Consider the following 16,361-nt stretch of genomic DNA (forward strand, 5'->3'; position numbering starts at 1 on the left):
AGTAAGCAGCATGGTCTGCTGCAGGTAAGTCCACCCAAGCATTATGAGCCCGGCGCTTCCAGCGCTGGGGCTGGGCATATTTATGAGCCTGGTGCCACTGGCGCCAGGACTGGGTCCAAAAGGTCCCAATTGGGACTGGTTGGCACTCGGAACCTGGGTTATGGATCTGCTTCCAAGGGAGTTGGGAAAACCCTGACCTTTTGGAAGCAGAGATCATGACACGTGAAAGGAGGCGGCAGTTAAAATTATGTCTTTATTGTGGGAATTCTGGACACTTTCTACGAGATTGCCCGGCAAAACCGCCCCGAAAGGCGGTAGGAGCCGCTGATAAAAACCATGAAGACTCTGTTTCAGGAAACGACTCCGCCCAACAAGTGTAGGGGTCCGCTTGCCGAGCTTGAAAACTAACTCTCAGACCTTGCATTTCATTGTGCCAATGGTTCTCGTAGATCCAGAACAGCCTAAGCGGTTGCATGCAATAAAGGCATACATCGATAGTGGGGCTATTGGAAACTATGTGGATCGTGAATTGGTCTCTAGGATTAACCTCCCTCTCTGTCCTAAAACCAGCAAAGATGTCATCACCACAGTCGATGGAACTGAAGTTGCCTCTGGACCGGTAACACATTCCACTACTGAGGTGACTCTTATTGGTCCCGACAGCCATCGGGAGGGTGTTGTGTTTGATGTAATCAAGGCTCCACAGTTTCAGGTTATTCTTGGAATCCCTTGGTTAGAGACACATAATCCTCGAATTGATTGGCGAGCTAAGAGAATAATCTTCCCGGATTGTACACAAACCTGCTACCCAGAAAACCTGAAGATTAATCTAGCATCTGTAACCTCTGCCTCCATGCAGCTACCTCCGGAATACCAAGACTTTCAGGACGTCTTCCAAAAGGAACAGGCCAACACGTTACCTCCTCACAGATCGTACGATTGCCAAATCGATCTGGTGCCCGGTGCACAACCCCCTTGTAGCAGGATTTATGCCCTTACCGAACCTGAGAATCTGCATTTGAGACAATATTTGGATCAATACCTAGCTAATTGTTTTATTCGCCCGTCAAAGTCCCCGGCATCCTCGGCTTTGTTCTTCGTGCCCAAAAAAGAAGGCGACCTTAGAACTTGTATCGATTACTGCGCATTGAACCAGATAACGGTTAAAAACCGTTATCCTCTGCCTCTGATCCCTGAACTCCTTGACCAGGTGAAAGACGCTTGCATATACACCAAGTTAGATCTCCGGGGGGCTTAACATCTGGTACGAGTTAAAGAAGGCGACGAATGGAAAACTGCCTTCCGTACTAAATACGGATTATTCGAGTACCAGGTGATGCCTTTCGGATTGTGTAACGCGCCGGCTGCCTTCCAATACTTCATGAATGATGTCCTTCGGGAACTCATCGATGTTTGTGTTGTCGTATATATCGATGACATTCTGGTGTACTCCTCTTCGGAATCTGATCACAGAAAACACGTCAGGGCAGTACTTGAAAAACTGCGCCAACACAAACTATTTGCTAAATTGGAGAAATGTGTTTTCCATACCACAGAAGTCGAGTTTCTAGGTTTCATCCTGACACCCAAAGGAGTCCGAATGGACTCAAGAAAAGTGGATGCCATCCTCAAATGGCCATCACCTACCTCAGTAAAGGGGTTCAAAGCATGCTCGGCTTTGCCAATTTCAAGCGCAGATTTATCCCGGAATTTTCACGCGTGGTACAACCCATTACTGCACTCTTGAGGAAAAATAAACGTTTTGAATGGTCTGAAGAAGCCGAGCAGGCTTTTCAGGATTTAAAAGCTAAGTTTATCTCTGCACCTATATTGAAACACCCGCGTCCAGATCTCCCTTATGTTGTCGAGACTGACGCATCCAGCCTAGCCATGGGAGCTGTCCTGTCCCAAAGAGATCCCGAAACCAACCAACTGCATCCCGTAGCATTTTGGTCCAGAAAATTCTCGGCACCCGAGGTTAATTATGCAATCACGGACAAAGAACTGTTAGCCATTAAGTCGCTTTTAAAGCCTGGCGGCATTATCTGCTTGGCGCTCGACATACCATCACAGTGATCACTGATCACCGGAATTTACAGTATTTGAAAACCGCCAAGGCTCAGTCATCACGGCAGCTCCGATGGGCTTTGTTTTTCGCTGAATTTGATTTCGTGATTACCTATCGACCTGGCTGCAAGAATGGCAAAGCAGACGCCTTATCCCGAATTGGAATGGGAGAATCTGATACAAACTCAGAACCAGTACCAATAATTCCCGAACAGAGGATTCTAGGCATGACTTCGTTACAGACGCTTGAAGACATTCAAGACAGAGTGAAACAACTCCTGGACCCTACAACCTTACAGGAATGGATACAAAAGGGATCAGACTTTACCATAGATAATGGTTTACCTTATTTCCAAGGACGCTTATTCCTGCCACATAAGGAATTACACAAACTAGTTATTTCCGGTTATCATGATACATTAATAGAGGGACACCCCGGTATTGCCAAGACAGAGGAAAAGGTGAAACGACAATTTTGGTGGCCCTCTTGGCGAAAAGATGTTAAATATTTTGTGATGTCCTGTGGTGTTTGCGCCCAAAATAAAAGTCAAAAGAAAAGGCCAGCCGGTCTCCTTCAACCTCTAGACATACCACCAGCACCCTGGCACACCCTATCAATGGATTTTATTACGGACCTGCCTCCTTGTTCGGGGTACAATACTATTCTGGTAATTGTGGATTTGTTTTCCAAAATGGCCCACTTTATTCCTTTGAAAGGTTTACCTTCAGCTTCTGTCCTAGCCAAAGAATTCCTCGAAAATATTGTTCGGCTACATGGATTTCCATCTATACTAATCTCTGACCGGGGAAGCCAATTCATTTCCCACTTCTGGCGCAAATGTTGTCAAATGGCGCAGAGCGACGTAAGATTATCGACCAGTTACCACCCTCAGACCGATGGTCAGGCCGAGAGGACAAGTCAGACCCTTGAACAGTACTTACGGTGTATGTTACAGCAATCTGAAAGCAACTGGAAAGACATTCTTTGGATAGCCGAATACACATATAATAATTCGGTACACTCTGGAACTGGCCACAGTCCTTTTTATACTTTGTTTGGGCATCACCCTCGAACCTCAAACCTTGAATCACCTCAGAATCTCGGAATGCCTGCAGTAGAACATCTGCATTCTACAATTACCCAAGCCTTCAAAGAGGCAACTACGCATTTACAACAAGCCAAGAGAAAATAGAAGGAGAATGCTGATCTACATCCGAGTGAAGCACCTCCGTATCAGATTGGGGATCGAGTGTGGTTAGCAACCAGACATTTACCACACAAAGGGCCTCGAACTTTTAACCCAAAATATCTGGGACCTTATTCTATTACAGCAATCATTAACCCAGTGGCTGTTAAACTTGATTTACCAGCTAGTATGCGAATTCACCCTGTTTTTCATGTGTCACTTCTGAAACCAGTGGTACCCGGAACCCGACTACTCAAACCTCCAGAACCTATTCTAATAGATGGGGAGCCCGAATTCGAAGTGAAGAACATTTTAGACCCAAAAATGTTTAGGTCAAAACTGTTCTACCTAATTGATTGGAAGGGGTACGGACCTCAGGAGAGGTCGTGGGAACCCAGCGACCATGTGCATGCACCTCGATTAGTCAGGAAATTCCACCGACTCTTCCCAGACAAACCAAAACCCCCGGAGGGAACAACCTTGGGAGGGGCCTTGGGGGGGAGTGCTGTCATGATGCCCGCTCCCGGTGAGCCGGTTCAAGCCCGGCGTCCCCGAAAGCGGACATCCAGTCCCCAAGGAAGGACCCAGCAACCCCATATAGGGGCCCTTTGGACAGTGTCCTGGCGCCTATGGCGCCAGGCTCATAAAAGACATCAGTCCTGGCGCCATAGGCGCCAGGCTCATTATGGGAATGCTTGGGTGCACTTACCTGATGCAGACCATGCTGCAGGATCCCGGCCTCCTTGAGGCCTGAAAGGAACTACTTTACCAGTGGGACTAATTTACCATCCGGGCGTGGTCGGGGAAGGATACATACCTGATTGGAGGAAGGATACATACCTGGAGCTTCTTCCAAGGCTATTTAAACCCCACTCGAACACCACACATGCTTCGCGTTGTTCTGCATCTAGCAGCTGGACGCTCACCGTGTCTGCTCCTGCATCTTGACTTCTGCCACGCGTGCCAGCATCCTGGATCACCTGCAAAGGAAGAGAAGAAGAGAACAGAAGAAGGAAAAGTCCTTACCTGCTAAACCCGCATCCCGGAGACATCTTGCCGACAATCCTGAAAAGGAAGACTTTAATTTAAAAGCTCATCGCGTCGATCGCTGCAGCGCCGCATTCCACTCACCTTTACAGGGCGCCTCCATGTTCAGCAGCGATCATCCGGATTCGCAGTCACGCCCCAGCGCCTAGGGAGAAAAAGACCAGAACAAAAGGTGAGAGATAGAAGGAAATAAGGAAAGCTAAATCTCCATGTTAAGACTTACCTGTTGATTCATTCCCTCTTCATTTCGGGTCCGCGCCGCACCCTGGCATTTCCGGACCCCGGCCCTTAAGGGGAAAAAGAGACATCAGCGTTAATGAGCGAATGAAAAGACATTACCAAAAAACGCTCATTAAAGACTTACCTGATTTCTACAAGGATTTCATCTCTCATCTCGGGTCGGTGCCTGTTCCCCGCCATTCCGTACCCCGGCCCCTATGGGGGAAGAGACACTAGCATTAGTACATTAATGCATGGACACAAGGGGAGCCTCTTATCAAAAAACTTACCTGGAAGCCAAACAAGTTTGGTTCTCACCAATCCGAAAATCCAGTGAAGTAACTGGATACCAACGCGCCCCTGCATCAGAAGCAGGATGGAGAGCTCGTCCTTCCAGACCCTAAGGTGAGACGCTACGAGAAATCACAGAAGGGTTTCAAGGAGGGTGAGAGGGGAAAGTGGGAGGCCGATTGCATTACCCCGCAGACAGTTAATCCCCTATTTTCACCTACAGAAGGATACTTCTGTGAGCCTGACAAGCCAGATTTGGGGGCCCGGTCCAGTCCATCTTCCGAACCCTGCGCATCACCTTAGAAGAGGTCACAGCAGCGCGAACCAGGCCAGCGCCTCCGTGGGAGTCAGGTGAGCCTAACACCGTCTCATTTTTGGATGCCATACGCTTGGCTTCCATCTTTGTTGCATGATTTCCGCGCCACACAAAATCTGTCCCCTTCGTGTGGGCGGTGCATTTCACGACCGCTATACCCACTGGGAGCTGTAGTGCCTTAATCAGCCTGTCCAATAGGGCTGCGTGCTGTACTGGCGTGCCATCTGCTCTGAGGTAGCCCCTCCTTTTTCAGCGCGCTAGGCCTGTGTGCACTGTGGACGTCACAAAGGTGGAGTCACTGTACACTGTTACTTCCTGGTCTGCGTGATTCTCAATGGCGAGTATCAATGCCAATAACTCTGCAGCCTGTGCTGAGTAATGAGATGGTATTCGTGCACTGACGAATACTCAAAATTCTCCATTCGCTATGTGTTTCATTACAGCGACGCCTGTGTATCTTTTTCCGTCATCTTGATCAATTCTTGAAGACCCATCAATACAGACAGTCTCCCCTCCCACCAGGGCATTTTCTTTCACCCTGGGGATTTCATCATAGAATTCTTCATAATTTGCACAGTCGTGTATCGGCTCTCCTTCAGTGACGGGCTCAGCTATGAACGTAGCTGGGTTCACTATTTTAGATCGTATTATTTTAATCGACGGATTTGATATGATCACTTCATAAGCAGAAGCTCTTTGAGATGTCAATGTGCCCTTTGGTTTCTCTAAAATGGAAAATAATGAGTGCTCGACGTATAACGTCATGGAGCATCCCATTACAATGGTTGTCGCCTTTTCTATGGCGAATGCTGCGGCAGCTAAACATTTTCGCATGGGAATTGACCTCTCATTACTGGGTCCAGGTTCCCACTGTAATATGCTAAGGGCTTGTACCCCAGCAAGGTTTTTTGAGCGAGCACTGTCGTCATAATGCTGCCTTTTGTGTGCGAAAACAGGTGGAATTCCTCTGCATAATTAGGAATTCCGAGAACTGGAGCCGTACAAATCGATCTCTTGAGTTCAGCAAACCCTTTTTCCATCGCCTCAGACCGTTCAATCCTTTCCTTTGTCACCTGGGCCTTCTTTAGGGCCTGGAGTAAAGGCTTGGTATACAAGCTGTAATCGAAAACCCATGCCCTACCATAGTTGCACAGGCCTAGAAAGCTCTGCATTTGCTTTACCGTGTGTGGCTTAGCGGTGTTCAATATTGCTTCAGCCCTTTCTGGGGCCACCTTCTTCCCCTCATGAGAGATCAGTTGGCCTATGTACAGCACTTCCTGTTGACAGTATTGTAGCTTTTCCTTGTCAACCTTATATCCTTTCTCAGCCAGTATACTCAGTAGCTGAACAGAATCGTGCCTGCATTGTTCTTCTGTAGTACTGAAGATTAGGATGTCATCAATGTACTGCAAGACAACACTTTCTAATGTAATATTGCTTAGGTCCATCTGCAGGACTCTGTTGAAAATGGATGGGGACTCCCAGTACCCCTTTGGCAGCCTCGTACTTTTCAGACGCATTTGTCTGAACGTGAATGAAGTCAGATCTTGTGAGTCACAGTGCAACGGGATTGAGAAAAAAGCATTTTTCAAGTCAATCACTGTGAAATGTTTTGCCTCAATGCGTATGTTACATAGGATTGTAGTTGGATTAGGGACTAAAGGGAACTCGGCTTCAACAATATCGTTTAATGCTCGTAAATCCTGGATTAAATGCCAAGACCCTCCCTTTGATTTTTTGACAGGATAAACCACTGTATTACATGGTGACTCTGACGTCACTAAGATGCCCTGGTCCATCATGGCAGAGATCGTCTTAAAAATCCCTTTGTCTGCCTCTCTGGACATGGGATATTGTCGGACTCTAGGCAAAATTTCTCCTGGCTTTAGTTTAATTTTCACTTCTCCCCCCTCCCCTTCAAGAGGCCTACGTCATAGGGTCCTGTAGTCCATACTGAGACAGGTACTTTAGCTATATCCTCATCAAAATATTCCGGATGCTTCAGCACCAGCATCTCTGAGGCACTTGTCTTTTGATAATTTTTACCCAAAAGATGAGACTCACTTCCACCCTTGTCTCTTCTGAGTCTGATTGTTCTTCAAACAGATCGTCATCGGTGACGTCAGTCACTCGATACCCTTCTTCAATGGCGATGATTGCGCATCATTGCCTGCCTTCATCATCATTTTCGTCGATCAATGCTACTTTCCCTCGCACTGCTGCAGCATGTATCTTCAAGGGAAATACTTGTCCCTCCTCTTCATGTATAGGTATTCTGGGTCTGAATAAAAACTCATCAGGGGTTCTCATAGTTCTATCTGCAAGGCCTGGAAATCCCGCCTATAGCACCCGCATGCCATATGCGAAAACTACTGTTTCCAGTGGTATAGCTCTCATGGCTATGCGTCCTGAGTATGCTCTAATTATTTTGCATACATTCGAATAATGCATTCCCGGATTAGAGCATACTATATGCCCTCCTCCGTGAACAAAATCGTCATGTTCAATTTTGTCATTAAGTCTCGACCCAAAATGTTTACAGGGGTCTGGGGTGAATATAATAAAGGTACATTCATGTCGCACTCTCCTATGGAGACTGGGAGTGCGTCCGTAAAGGGAACTCGACTGTGAGCTCCTGTGAAACTCTGAGCATCTATGGCCTCGCCGGACAAGGAAAATTTGCCTTCAGGTATGCACGAGCGTGTTGCACCTGTGTCCACTAGGAAGGAATATTCTTTACCCCTTATAACGACATTCACCCTAGGTTCCCTATGAGGGTCTGGTGTCACTGATAGGATAGAGCACATCAGGGTTCCCAGTGAGCTGTCCTAGTGTATATATAGGTTTGCCCCACTGTGTACTTGCGGATTTTCCCTATTCCCAGTGTTGCTTCCCCTTCCAGGGTTCTGGGTCTGTGGCAGTTGTGTTGGTGCCTGTTGGGTTTGTCCTTGTGGAAAATTCCCTGTATTCTGTGGTTGCACCCCTTGCTGCACTCCTGGCGCTTGCTGCTGCACCGTATGATTCTGTACAATGCCCTGTTGTGGGAAAGCAGGTGGATTCGCCGTGCCTGCCCCCATTCCTTTGCCATTTCTGCAACATACCTAACTCCATTTCATCATATATTTTATCGATCATTTCCCCGATGCTTCTGGTGTCGCAGTCATCTTGAATATTTGCCCTAGATGTGTCTTGTAATGAGTCATACACAGGAAATAATTCTTTAATGTCGTCCCAGTCTACCACTGGATCAGGTTTTTTAACCTCCCTCTCCAAATATTGAAGATCACGTGCCTTCTGTCTATGCTTACGTTCAATATCATCATCAAATTCTTTGCGCTTCCTCACCTCTTCTCTGACTCTATCTTCTTCCCTTCTCTTTTCATTTCCACGTTCATCTGCCTTTCGAACTTCCTCATCTCTTCATCTCCTTATCCTTTTTTCACGTACCCTTTGCTCTTCTTCCAAGCTTTGCTGTTTCTGTCTGTCATGGTCATAGTTTGCGATCGAGCTGTTTTTCTTGCTCTTCGTGATATAGCTGTTCTCGCTACAGTCTATCCTTCCTTCTTATCCTTTCCTCCTTTAACTCTTTTCTTTTTCCTTTCTCTGTGTCTCATCTAACCTCTCTTGAGGTCTCACATCATCACTTCCTTTCCCATCGAGTTTCAATAAGATTTGTCCTCCCATCCATTCATCTTTTGTGAATGCTATCTCATCAGTTCTGTCTTCACTTCCTTTCCACTTCTTTCCCTCTGTCTCCTTATCGAGAGATGCACTTGTCTGTGTCTGATCCTTTCTTTCATCATCGCGTCTCCCCTTGTCCCTCGGGACTATGGAGGTGAGATTCGAGTCCTTATCCTTCCCTTGATTATCGTCACTACTGTAAGTAGGTGACTCATATGCGGGGTTGCTGTATCCTGTGGCTGCTTTAAGCTCCCTTAATGGGTAGAGTCCCTCAGGCTTAATCTCTTCGGGTTCTGTTTCAGGTGGGGCAAGTGGCGCAGTAGGCGTCTCACCCCCCTCCGTGCATACATTTAATATCCAGTATGCAGGTGGCTCTTCCTCCTTTAACTGTTCGAACATTTTCCAGAGTTCTAGAACAGCGAGGCGTTTCTCTTGCTTTTTGCCTGTATATGTGGCATGCAAGTACGTCGTCATATGTTGTCAGACGGCTTTAGATAAAGACCCATTTTGTGGCCAGGGCATGAACATCTTGTGGGCGGCACCCTTAACCCACTCGGTGCTATACTTCTTAAGCTTGGGTGCGTGTTTCGGCAGTTGCTTAAATAAGTGTGCTAATGGAGTGATGTCTTCCATGCTTAAATCTGTTTCTATTCCTCTTATATGATGCTTTTCAATGCTTTCATGGAATTTTAACACTTTCAACAATGTGAGCGAGCACCAAACATCGCAAGCTCCAATCCAATTTTCCCCGCCAAAATCTTTTATATCACCAAATTACTCAAAAACATCAATTTGTGTGTGATTCCATCTCAACTATCGAATCGTGCAAATCTTAATCAGCTCTCACACAAAACACACAAAAGAATTCCTTCACGTGTGATGGCACAACAGAACATGTAAGACAGACACTTAACAGACTAGACAGACACCAGCTGGACAAAAATATCTCTGCCTCTAATTGTTACCCCTACATGGAGTTTAAACGAACCCTATTCACGACGTCTTTAAACGTGGTGGTAGCCTAGTCATCCCCTATTATGTGGGGCTCTGAGTTCACGTTTCTTCTGACCGTATATTAAAGCAGAGGAGTAAGGCGTATCCTCTCACTTCTCAGGTGTCCACCCTGGTATCCTCTAATTATTCAATTATTCTTGAGTCATTATCCCCTTATATATATATACAGTCTTCTCTATTCCTGACTATTTTGTTTTTCCACCTCCCTCCATTACCTTTTCCCTTTACTTGTTCTCAGGCGTAAGAAATTTTCCAAAGCACTCAATTTTTTGCTTCACTCACCATTCGCATCGGTCCTCTCTGGACGCTCGGGATCACCACCTCCGTTACCGCCTTCTTCAGACTTTCACCTGATCCGCTGCCTGTAGGAATGGGAAGGGTTATGGGTTTTTAAAATGGGTCCCTTCAGGCCCCACTGTAGTTTTAGATCAATTACACTAGCATTGTTAGTTAGTAGAAGCTTCACAGTCTACTCAGCCAAATGGCGAAGGACTCATGATGTTGCCGAAGACCCAGAGTTATTTCGTGTTGACGGTCAATAGGTGTCTTATTTTAATCAATAATCAATAATTGATAATGGATGGTTTCCAACCATCCTCTGCTACCAAGTGTAAGCAAGGGGGAGTGACCTCTGACGGGCCCATAGAATCAGAGCTCGCCCTCCAGTACTTTAAGACGAGATAGCTGCACCTTGAGGTGGATGGGGTGCAGGATTCTCTTGCTCCAACACTAATCAATAAGGACAACTCAATGGTTTGGCAAAGGGGAGTCCGTTTAATGACAAGTACAAGAAACGGGGAAACATGGAGATCAACAGTGATCTGATGGTCCATCTCGCTTCAACTCTCAACAATCTTCATTCAAACAGCAATAGTTATAGTCAAAATTCATCATCATTGACGTGTAACACTCACAAGTTTGTCATGCAATTCTATTGGTTATAAAAGGTAACTTAAGTATAGGTGCTATATCTGTATATGGTAATGGAGTGTGAGGATTGGATAACTCTTAGCGGGTGGATGTCTACGCCCTTCCCTCTATATTACTCATGCAAACGTCACTAAAAGTACATTGTCTCATTGGTTCTACTATCGATAGGACCTTAGATTATTTGGCCCACTGTAATTGGGCTGGCTACAACCCTAAGCATAAATCTCCACTTTAATTAGCAGCATGCAGAATGGACACCCAGATTCAGTATGCCTCAAGATTCACCCTGCCTCGCTTCCATCAATCAGTACTTTAGAGCTATGTGTCAATTAGTTGGCTGAGGTTGGCCTCAAAACTGTAGCTTCTTGTCAGGAAAAGTTATGGTATCTCCTGCTTTGGGTGACATCAGATGTTTGTACCTCTTTGAGCTTGGCTGGTCACGTGGTGGCACACCGTGAATCCGCTTCGTTTTCCTTCTAGTTGTGCATTTAATTCTCCTTTTCGGCTGCAACCTGCCTGGGCCCCCTTACCTCGACTTTCACGGGGTAGGCTGCTCTGCTCTTAAGTTTCGATTCTCCAAAGTTACTGTCTGCCTCCCTCTCTTGGTTTGGCCTTGATTTCCCAGGTACGGCCTGCTCCTTGCTGAGTTTCGATTCCGCAGTCTCTATTCTTGTTTTAGCTGGAATGAGAATCCTGGCCTGTTTGACCTTGAGTAACCTGGGTTAATTCTGCTTTTGTATAAAGTGGACTGCATTTATATAATGTGCTACGTTGAGGTAGATATATAGTTGGTGCTTACAGCTCTATTCTTCTACTAAGCATAGCAAGCAGCACTGTTTGGTTAGCTTCTTGCGTTACAAGCCTATGTACAGGCGTTAGCTGGTTGAATACTTTCATCCTGCTTTGCAGTTACGTTTCTTTATATTTCAACATTGTCTCTTCTTCTATGTCTGTGATATCCTTATCATGGTGTTTCGTCTTTGTGTGTCATCTTTTGGTTGTCGTTCTTCATTTGTACATCTGTCCGGGCCCTTGTGACGTCATCATTCGTCTTCCATTACGGCCTTTTGAGTTTCTTCTGGGACAGTGTTTAAACAATCTTCATTTCGTGTAATTTGCTGGTATGGTTGTCTCAATGGATACCTTACTGTCCATGGTTGTCTGGTTATTGGCGCTTCACTAGGTATTGCTCTTCCGATTGGCACTGGACAGAGCCCTAGTGTGGCTCTCTGCTGGTTTATTTGCTCATCGTACGTCACATATCTTGGTTCGAACGTTCCTGGTACTTCAAAATGGGCGACTGGAGTGCAGGCCACACCTGGTACCTCCTCTACACACCCTTACACCTATACTTTACACTGTCACAAATACACTCAAAGACAATACGCCAGTCACAGGAAGTGAAACACACACACTCTCCACCTTATTTAAAAACATACATAAACATAATAGGCCGCTCTTGCTCCCTCTCCATCACCCCCTGCAGTTCTCTCTGCTTCCATGAGTTGAAATATGCAGCTGACTTTCCAAAAAAGTGCAACTTTGCACCACAAAAAATCTCACAACCTACCACTGTCTTTCGCTCTGTATTGTCCAAGTGCAGACCCCATAGCCTCAAGTAGCAGCAAGAGGCCGACCACAGCTTCTTGTTGTGTCTGGCAGACGCTGACCAGGCAAATCAGGGTGCTCTACTGTCTAACTGTAAGCCAGGACAACAGAAGGTGGTGAGGGGCAAAGAATGGCCTTGGTGTGATGGCAATTAAAGGGCATGAGTGGCAAGGAATTGTTGACTAGGCAATGTGGGCAGGGCAAGGAGGTGTGTGAAAGTTAATGGAAAGGGATCGACTCAGTAGTTAAAGGATGGCGTAAAAGAGGAACGGAGGAATGATAATTGTAAGAAACATGGGGGCATTGAGAATGTGGTGCAAGGGAAGGACTCCGGAGGATGATGGGTAAAGGAAGTAGGGGAAATGAGACAGAGGTACACATCTGGAATGGTAGGTCAGTAGGTTGACGTTTGCTGAGATCTATGTCTGATCTGCATGCCACTGCACCCAATTGTGTGACTGTCTCGATCTCCTTTATTTTTTCTAAGTGATGCATACTTGCTTTAGGAACATATGTTTCAATTACTACTTCTATTATATTTTGTCAGGTTGCTTTATAGTGTGACTTGAGATTTGAAGGTACAAACAATTGTATGGCCTAAGGTCATAATTATAGTACGTTTTCGTTATAATTAAAATCTTAGTCTGTTTCTCAAATGTATTTGCCTCAGGATGAAGGCGATTAATAGGCTTCCCCCTTGTAGATACATTAGTGCTTTGAAAACTGTGAATGTTGGAGAAGTTGGAGGCTGAGTCTGGCTGCTGCATTTTGTATGGCATGTGGGGAAAGCAGGGTGTTGTGGAGCCAAGCGATGAGAGCATTTCCATAGTCCTGCTCAGAGAGACCCAGTGCTTGGACTGCAGTACAGAAGTTGTCAGAAAGAAAGATATGTCTGATTTTGCATAGGAGGTTGTAGTTGTAGATTGCATATGTTGGTGACAGCGGCTATGTGGTGTGTGAAGGAAAGGTGGGGATTGAAGGTGAACCCAAGGGATTTAACAGGTGTGGAGAGGGATATGTGTAAGTTGTCCATGGTGAGCTCTCAGATCCATGGGATGAGGTTAGGTTTGTGCCTTGGGGAGGGTGGGGCAGCTGAGGATGTATTCTGTTTTTGAAGGGTTGGGTTTGAGGAAGTTGTTGACCATCCATTTGGTGATGGTTGAAAGACAGGTTTTGAGGGTTTGGAGTTGTGAAAGGGATGACATTTGGAAGTATATTTGTGTGTCATCTGCTTATTGGTGGACATGAACGTTGTGTTTGCTAAGGGTCTGTTCAAGGGTTTCACCATATAAGGAGACTGTTGTGACCCCAAACATGACAGGGGTGGGTCTAATCGATAAGGGGGCATGGAGGCAAAGTGTGTCCTGTCATTGAGAAAGGAGGTGAATCAGTCAAGTATGGTGCCAGAAAGATTCTTCCTGTGGGCTCGGATGTCTAGTAGAATGGTGTGGATGATGGTGGCGAAGGCTGCAGAGAGGTCCAGGACTACGAGTAGGTTTGGGTGTCCTTTGTCTGCAATGCTGTAGAGGTCATCGAGGCTATGAAGAGTAGCGCTATCAGAGCTGTGCCGAGGCCGAAAGCTACATTGTTCTAAAACAAAAGATGGGTTGAGTTGGGTTGGGATGAGCTGTGCCCCTCTGCCAAATTCAAACTGCAACACAATGGAAACTGGGCTCAAATCCCAGCTTTCCCATTTCACCATTCTTGGTGAAATAATTTTACTATGTTTGGTAAGTGGGAGAATTTTCAGGAAACTTACCACAAAGAAACCAGAAACCACAAACAAAAGTGAAATAAATGCTTCATGAAAGGAAAGTAATATCAATAGAATATACTATATATACTTGAGAACGGTAAGGGGAGCGGTTGGTATAGAATGTTTTTTAAGTTGGGGCACTAGCACTCTGGGTTTGAGCCATTACACTATGGGCCAGAAAAGTAAACACGCCCCCCGCAGGGCAAATGTTGCCAGTCCTCCCCTGCCCATAGGAGTGCATTACAGTAGTCCAAGTAGCTAGTCACTACGGCTCCTACCATCACTGCACACTTGTCCAGTGGCATGAAGGGGAAAATCTTATGTAGACACCCAATGCTAAAATCCTCTGGGAATGGCCTGGACCATTATCAACGTTAACATGAAAGCATTTACTTAAGCAATATGACCCGAGCGGCGGGGGCATTACCTGAGTCAGTAATGCCCCCGCCGCTCGGGTCATATTGCTTTTAGTACCCCGGCCTGCAAGATTTGCGTGACCAGGGCACTAACAGCGTTTTTTTCTCTCCCGAAACGTTTCAGGACAGAAAAAAAAGAAAAAAAAGACCAAGAAAATGGCCACCGGGGGGGCCTGGCTACGAGAGCCATGTGAGCAGTTGAGCTCTGAGAGAGCTCCCGAGATCTGGCATTTGATCCTGCATAAACGTGCATAAATACAAGCACTGATGCCCTGAGACTTCGCGTACCTGCTTATGAATGGTGCGCACAGACATCCTGAAAATCTAAAGCCCAAACGTTGGAGGAGGACCGTCCTGCGGGCTTTGCTGTGTTTGCGTTCCTTGGGGCCGAGACCCCCAAAATGGTGGCCGAGAAGAGCTAACAAAGGCTCCGGCGGCCAGAAACAAAAAGGCTGTGGCACTGAGGCATGTGAGGACGGTGACGTGTGGCAATGCGCTTTGGCCCTGGGACACCCGCTGAAGCGGAGGCGTGTGGGGCCCGGTGCCCAGCGGGCGTATGAAACTTTAGTGACCCCCATTCCGGGGTGTCTTGGAGGACGGATGCGGAGAGACACGGCCGCCTCCGGCGTTTGAGTGAGCAGGGATACGGGCCGCATCGGGCACGAGAGGCCCGCTGGAGGACTAGCCTGACATCTGCATCCTTGGGAGCCTGTTCCCAGGGGATATGAACAGTGTTGGGACGCCTCCGGTCCCCTGCGCCCCTGAGTGACAGAGCGCATTGCGGGCGGGGAGGCAGAGACGGCCTTGGCCCCCCCTCGCGAACTGGAGCCGCGGCGTGCTCCAAGATGGAGAGTGCCTGCAGCGTTACAGCCCAGCTGGTCCCATAACACGGGCTCTGCATGGTCCGGATGGTTACATCCAGCACATACACGTAGCACGTGGCCCCAGACGTGATATTGTGCTTTGTGCTGCACTTGGTTGTATGGCCATAAGTGAGGCGCTGTGCTCAATGGGTGGTATGGAAGGCATTGTAGAAGCAGCATGAGACCCCACCTGATCCCGGGGCTCGGATAACCTTTGCACAAGTGAGTGGAAGGAGATGCCTCCCCCCCAGTTTATCCCAGCAAATAACCAGGTGAAGGTCACTGCTCACTCTAAGAGCAATACTGGAGCTCGGGGGCATTTGCAACGTGGCTTGCTTGTAAGGCAGATCTGGTGTGAATCCTCATAAAACACCACAGTTGGATGGTGAGGACGGAAACGTGCGGAGGTGCCTGTGGGATGCACATAGTGGCAGTATACATGCCCGGGAAGCCACATAAGTACCAGGAAGGGCGCCTGGGGACCTGAACCAACTGGGGCTGGAGCTCGAGATCCGAGTGGAAGGAATAAACCCACATGATTATGTGGGAGGACACAGCCCACTCAAGGAGTAGAATAGGCAGCCTGCGGACACCCCTGACATGGCCTGGCCAGGCCCTGACACTTCGGGCGGTCTAGCTTGCTCGGGCTGGGGGCCACGTGCGGTGGGGCCAGCCCACACGTTTCCGACGCATCAGGATGTCCAGCAAATCTATAAGACCAAAGGGCAAGCAACCCGCACTCGATGAATACGCTAAAACACCACCAGGCATTGAAGGGGCCAGGAGGAAAGACGAGACCTCCGATGGGGGCTCAGACACTATGGGCAAAGAACAGGAGATACTTGCGGCGATTGCGGATCTGAAAGTGGCCTGGGAGACTATACTGGGACTGGCCATGAACGAACTGAAAGCGGCACTTGAGCTCAAAGTTGGGGCAGTACAGGAGGAGGTAAATCTTCTCCGGCA

This window comes from Ambystoma mexicanum, chromosome 3q, assembly GCF_040938575.1.
Source record: "Ambystoma mexicanum isolate Mex_15411 chromosome 3q, UKY_AmexF1_1, whole genome shotgun sequence".
In the NCBI taxonomy this organism is placed as follows: domain Eukaryota; kingdom Metazoa; phylum Chordata; class Amphibia; order Caudata; family Ambystomatidae; genus Ambystoma; species Ambystoma mexicanum.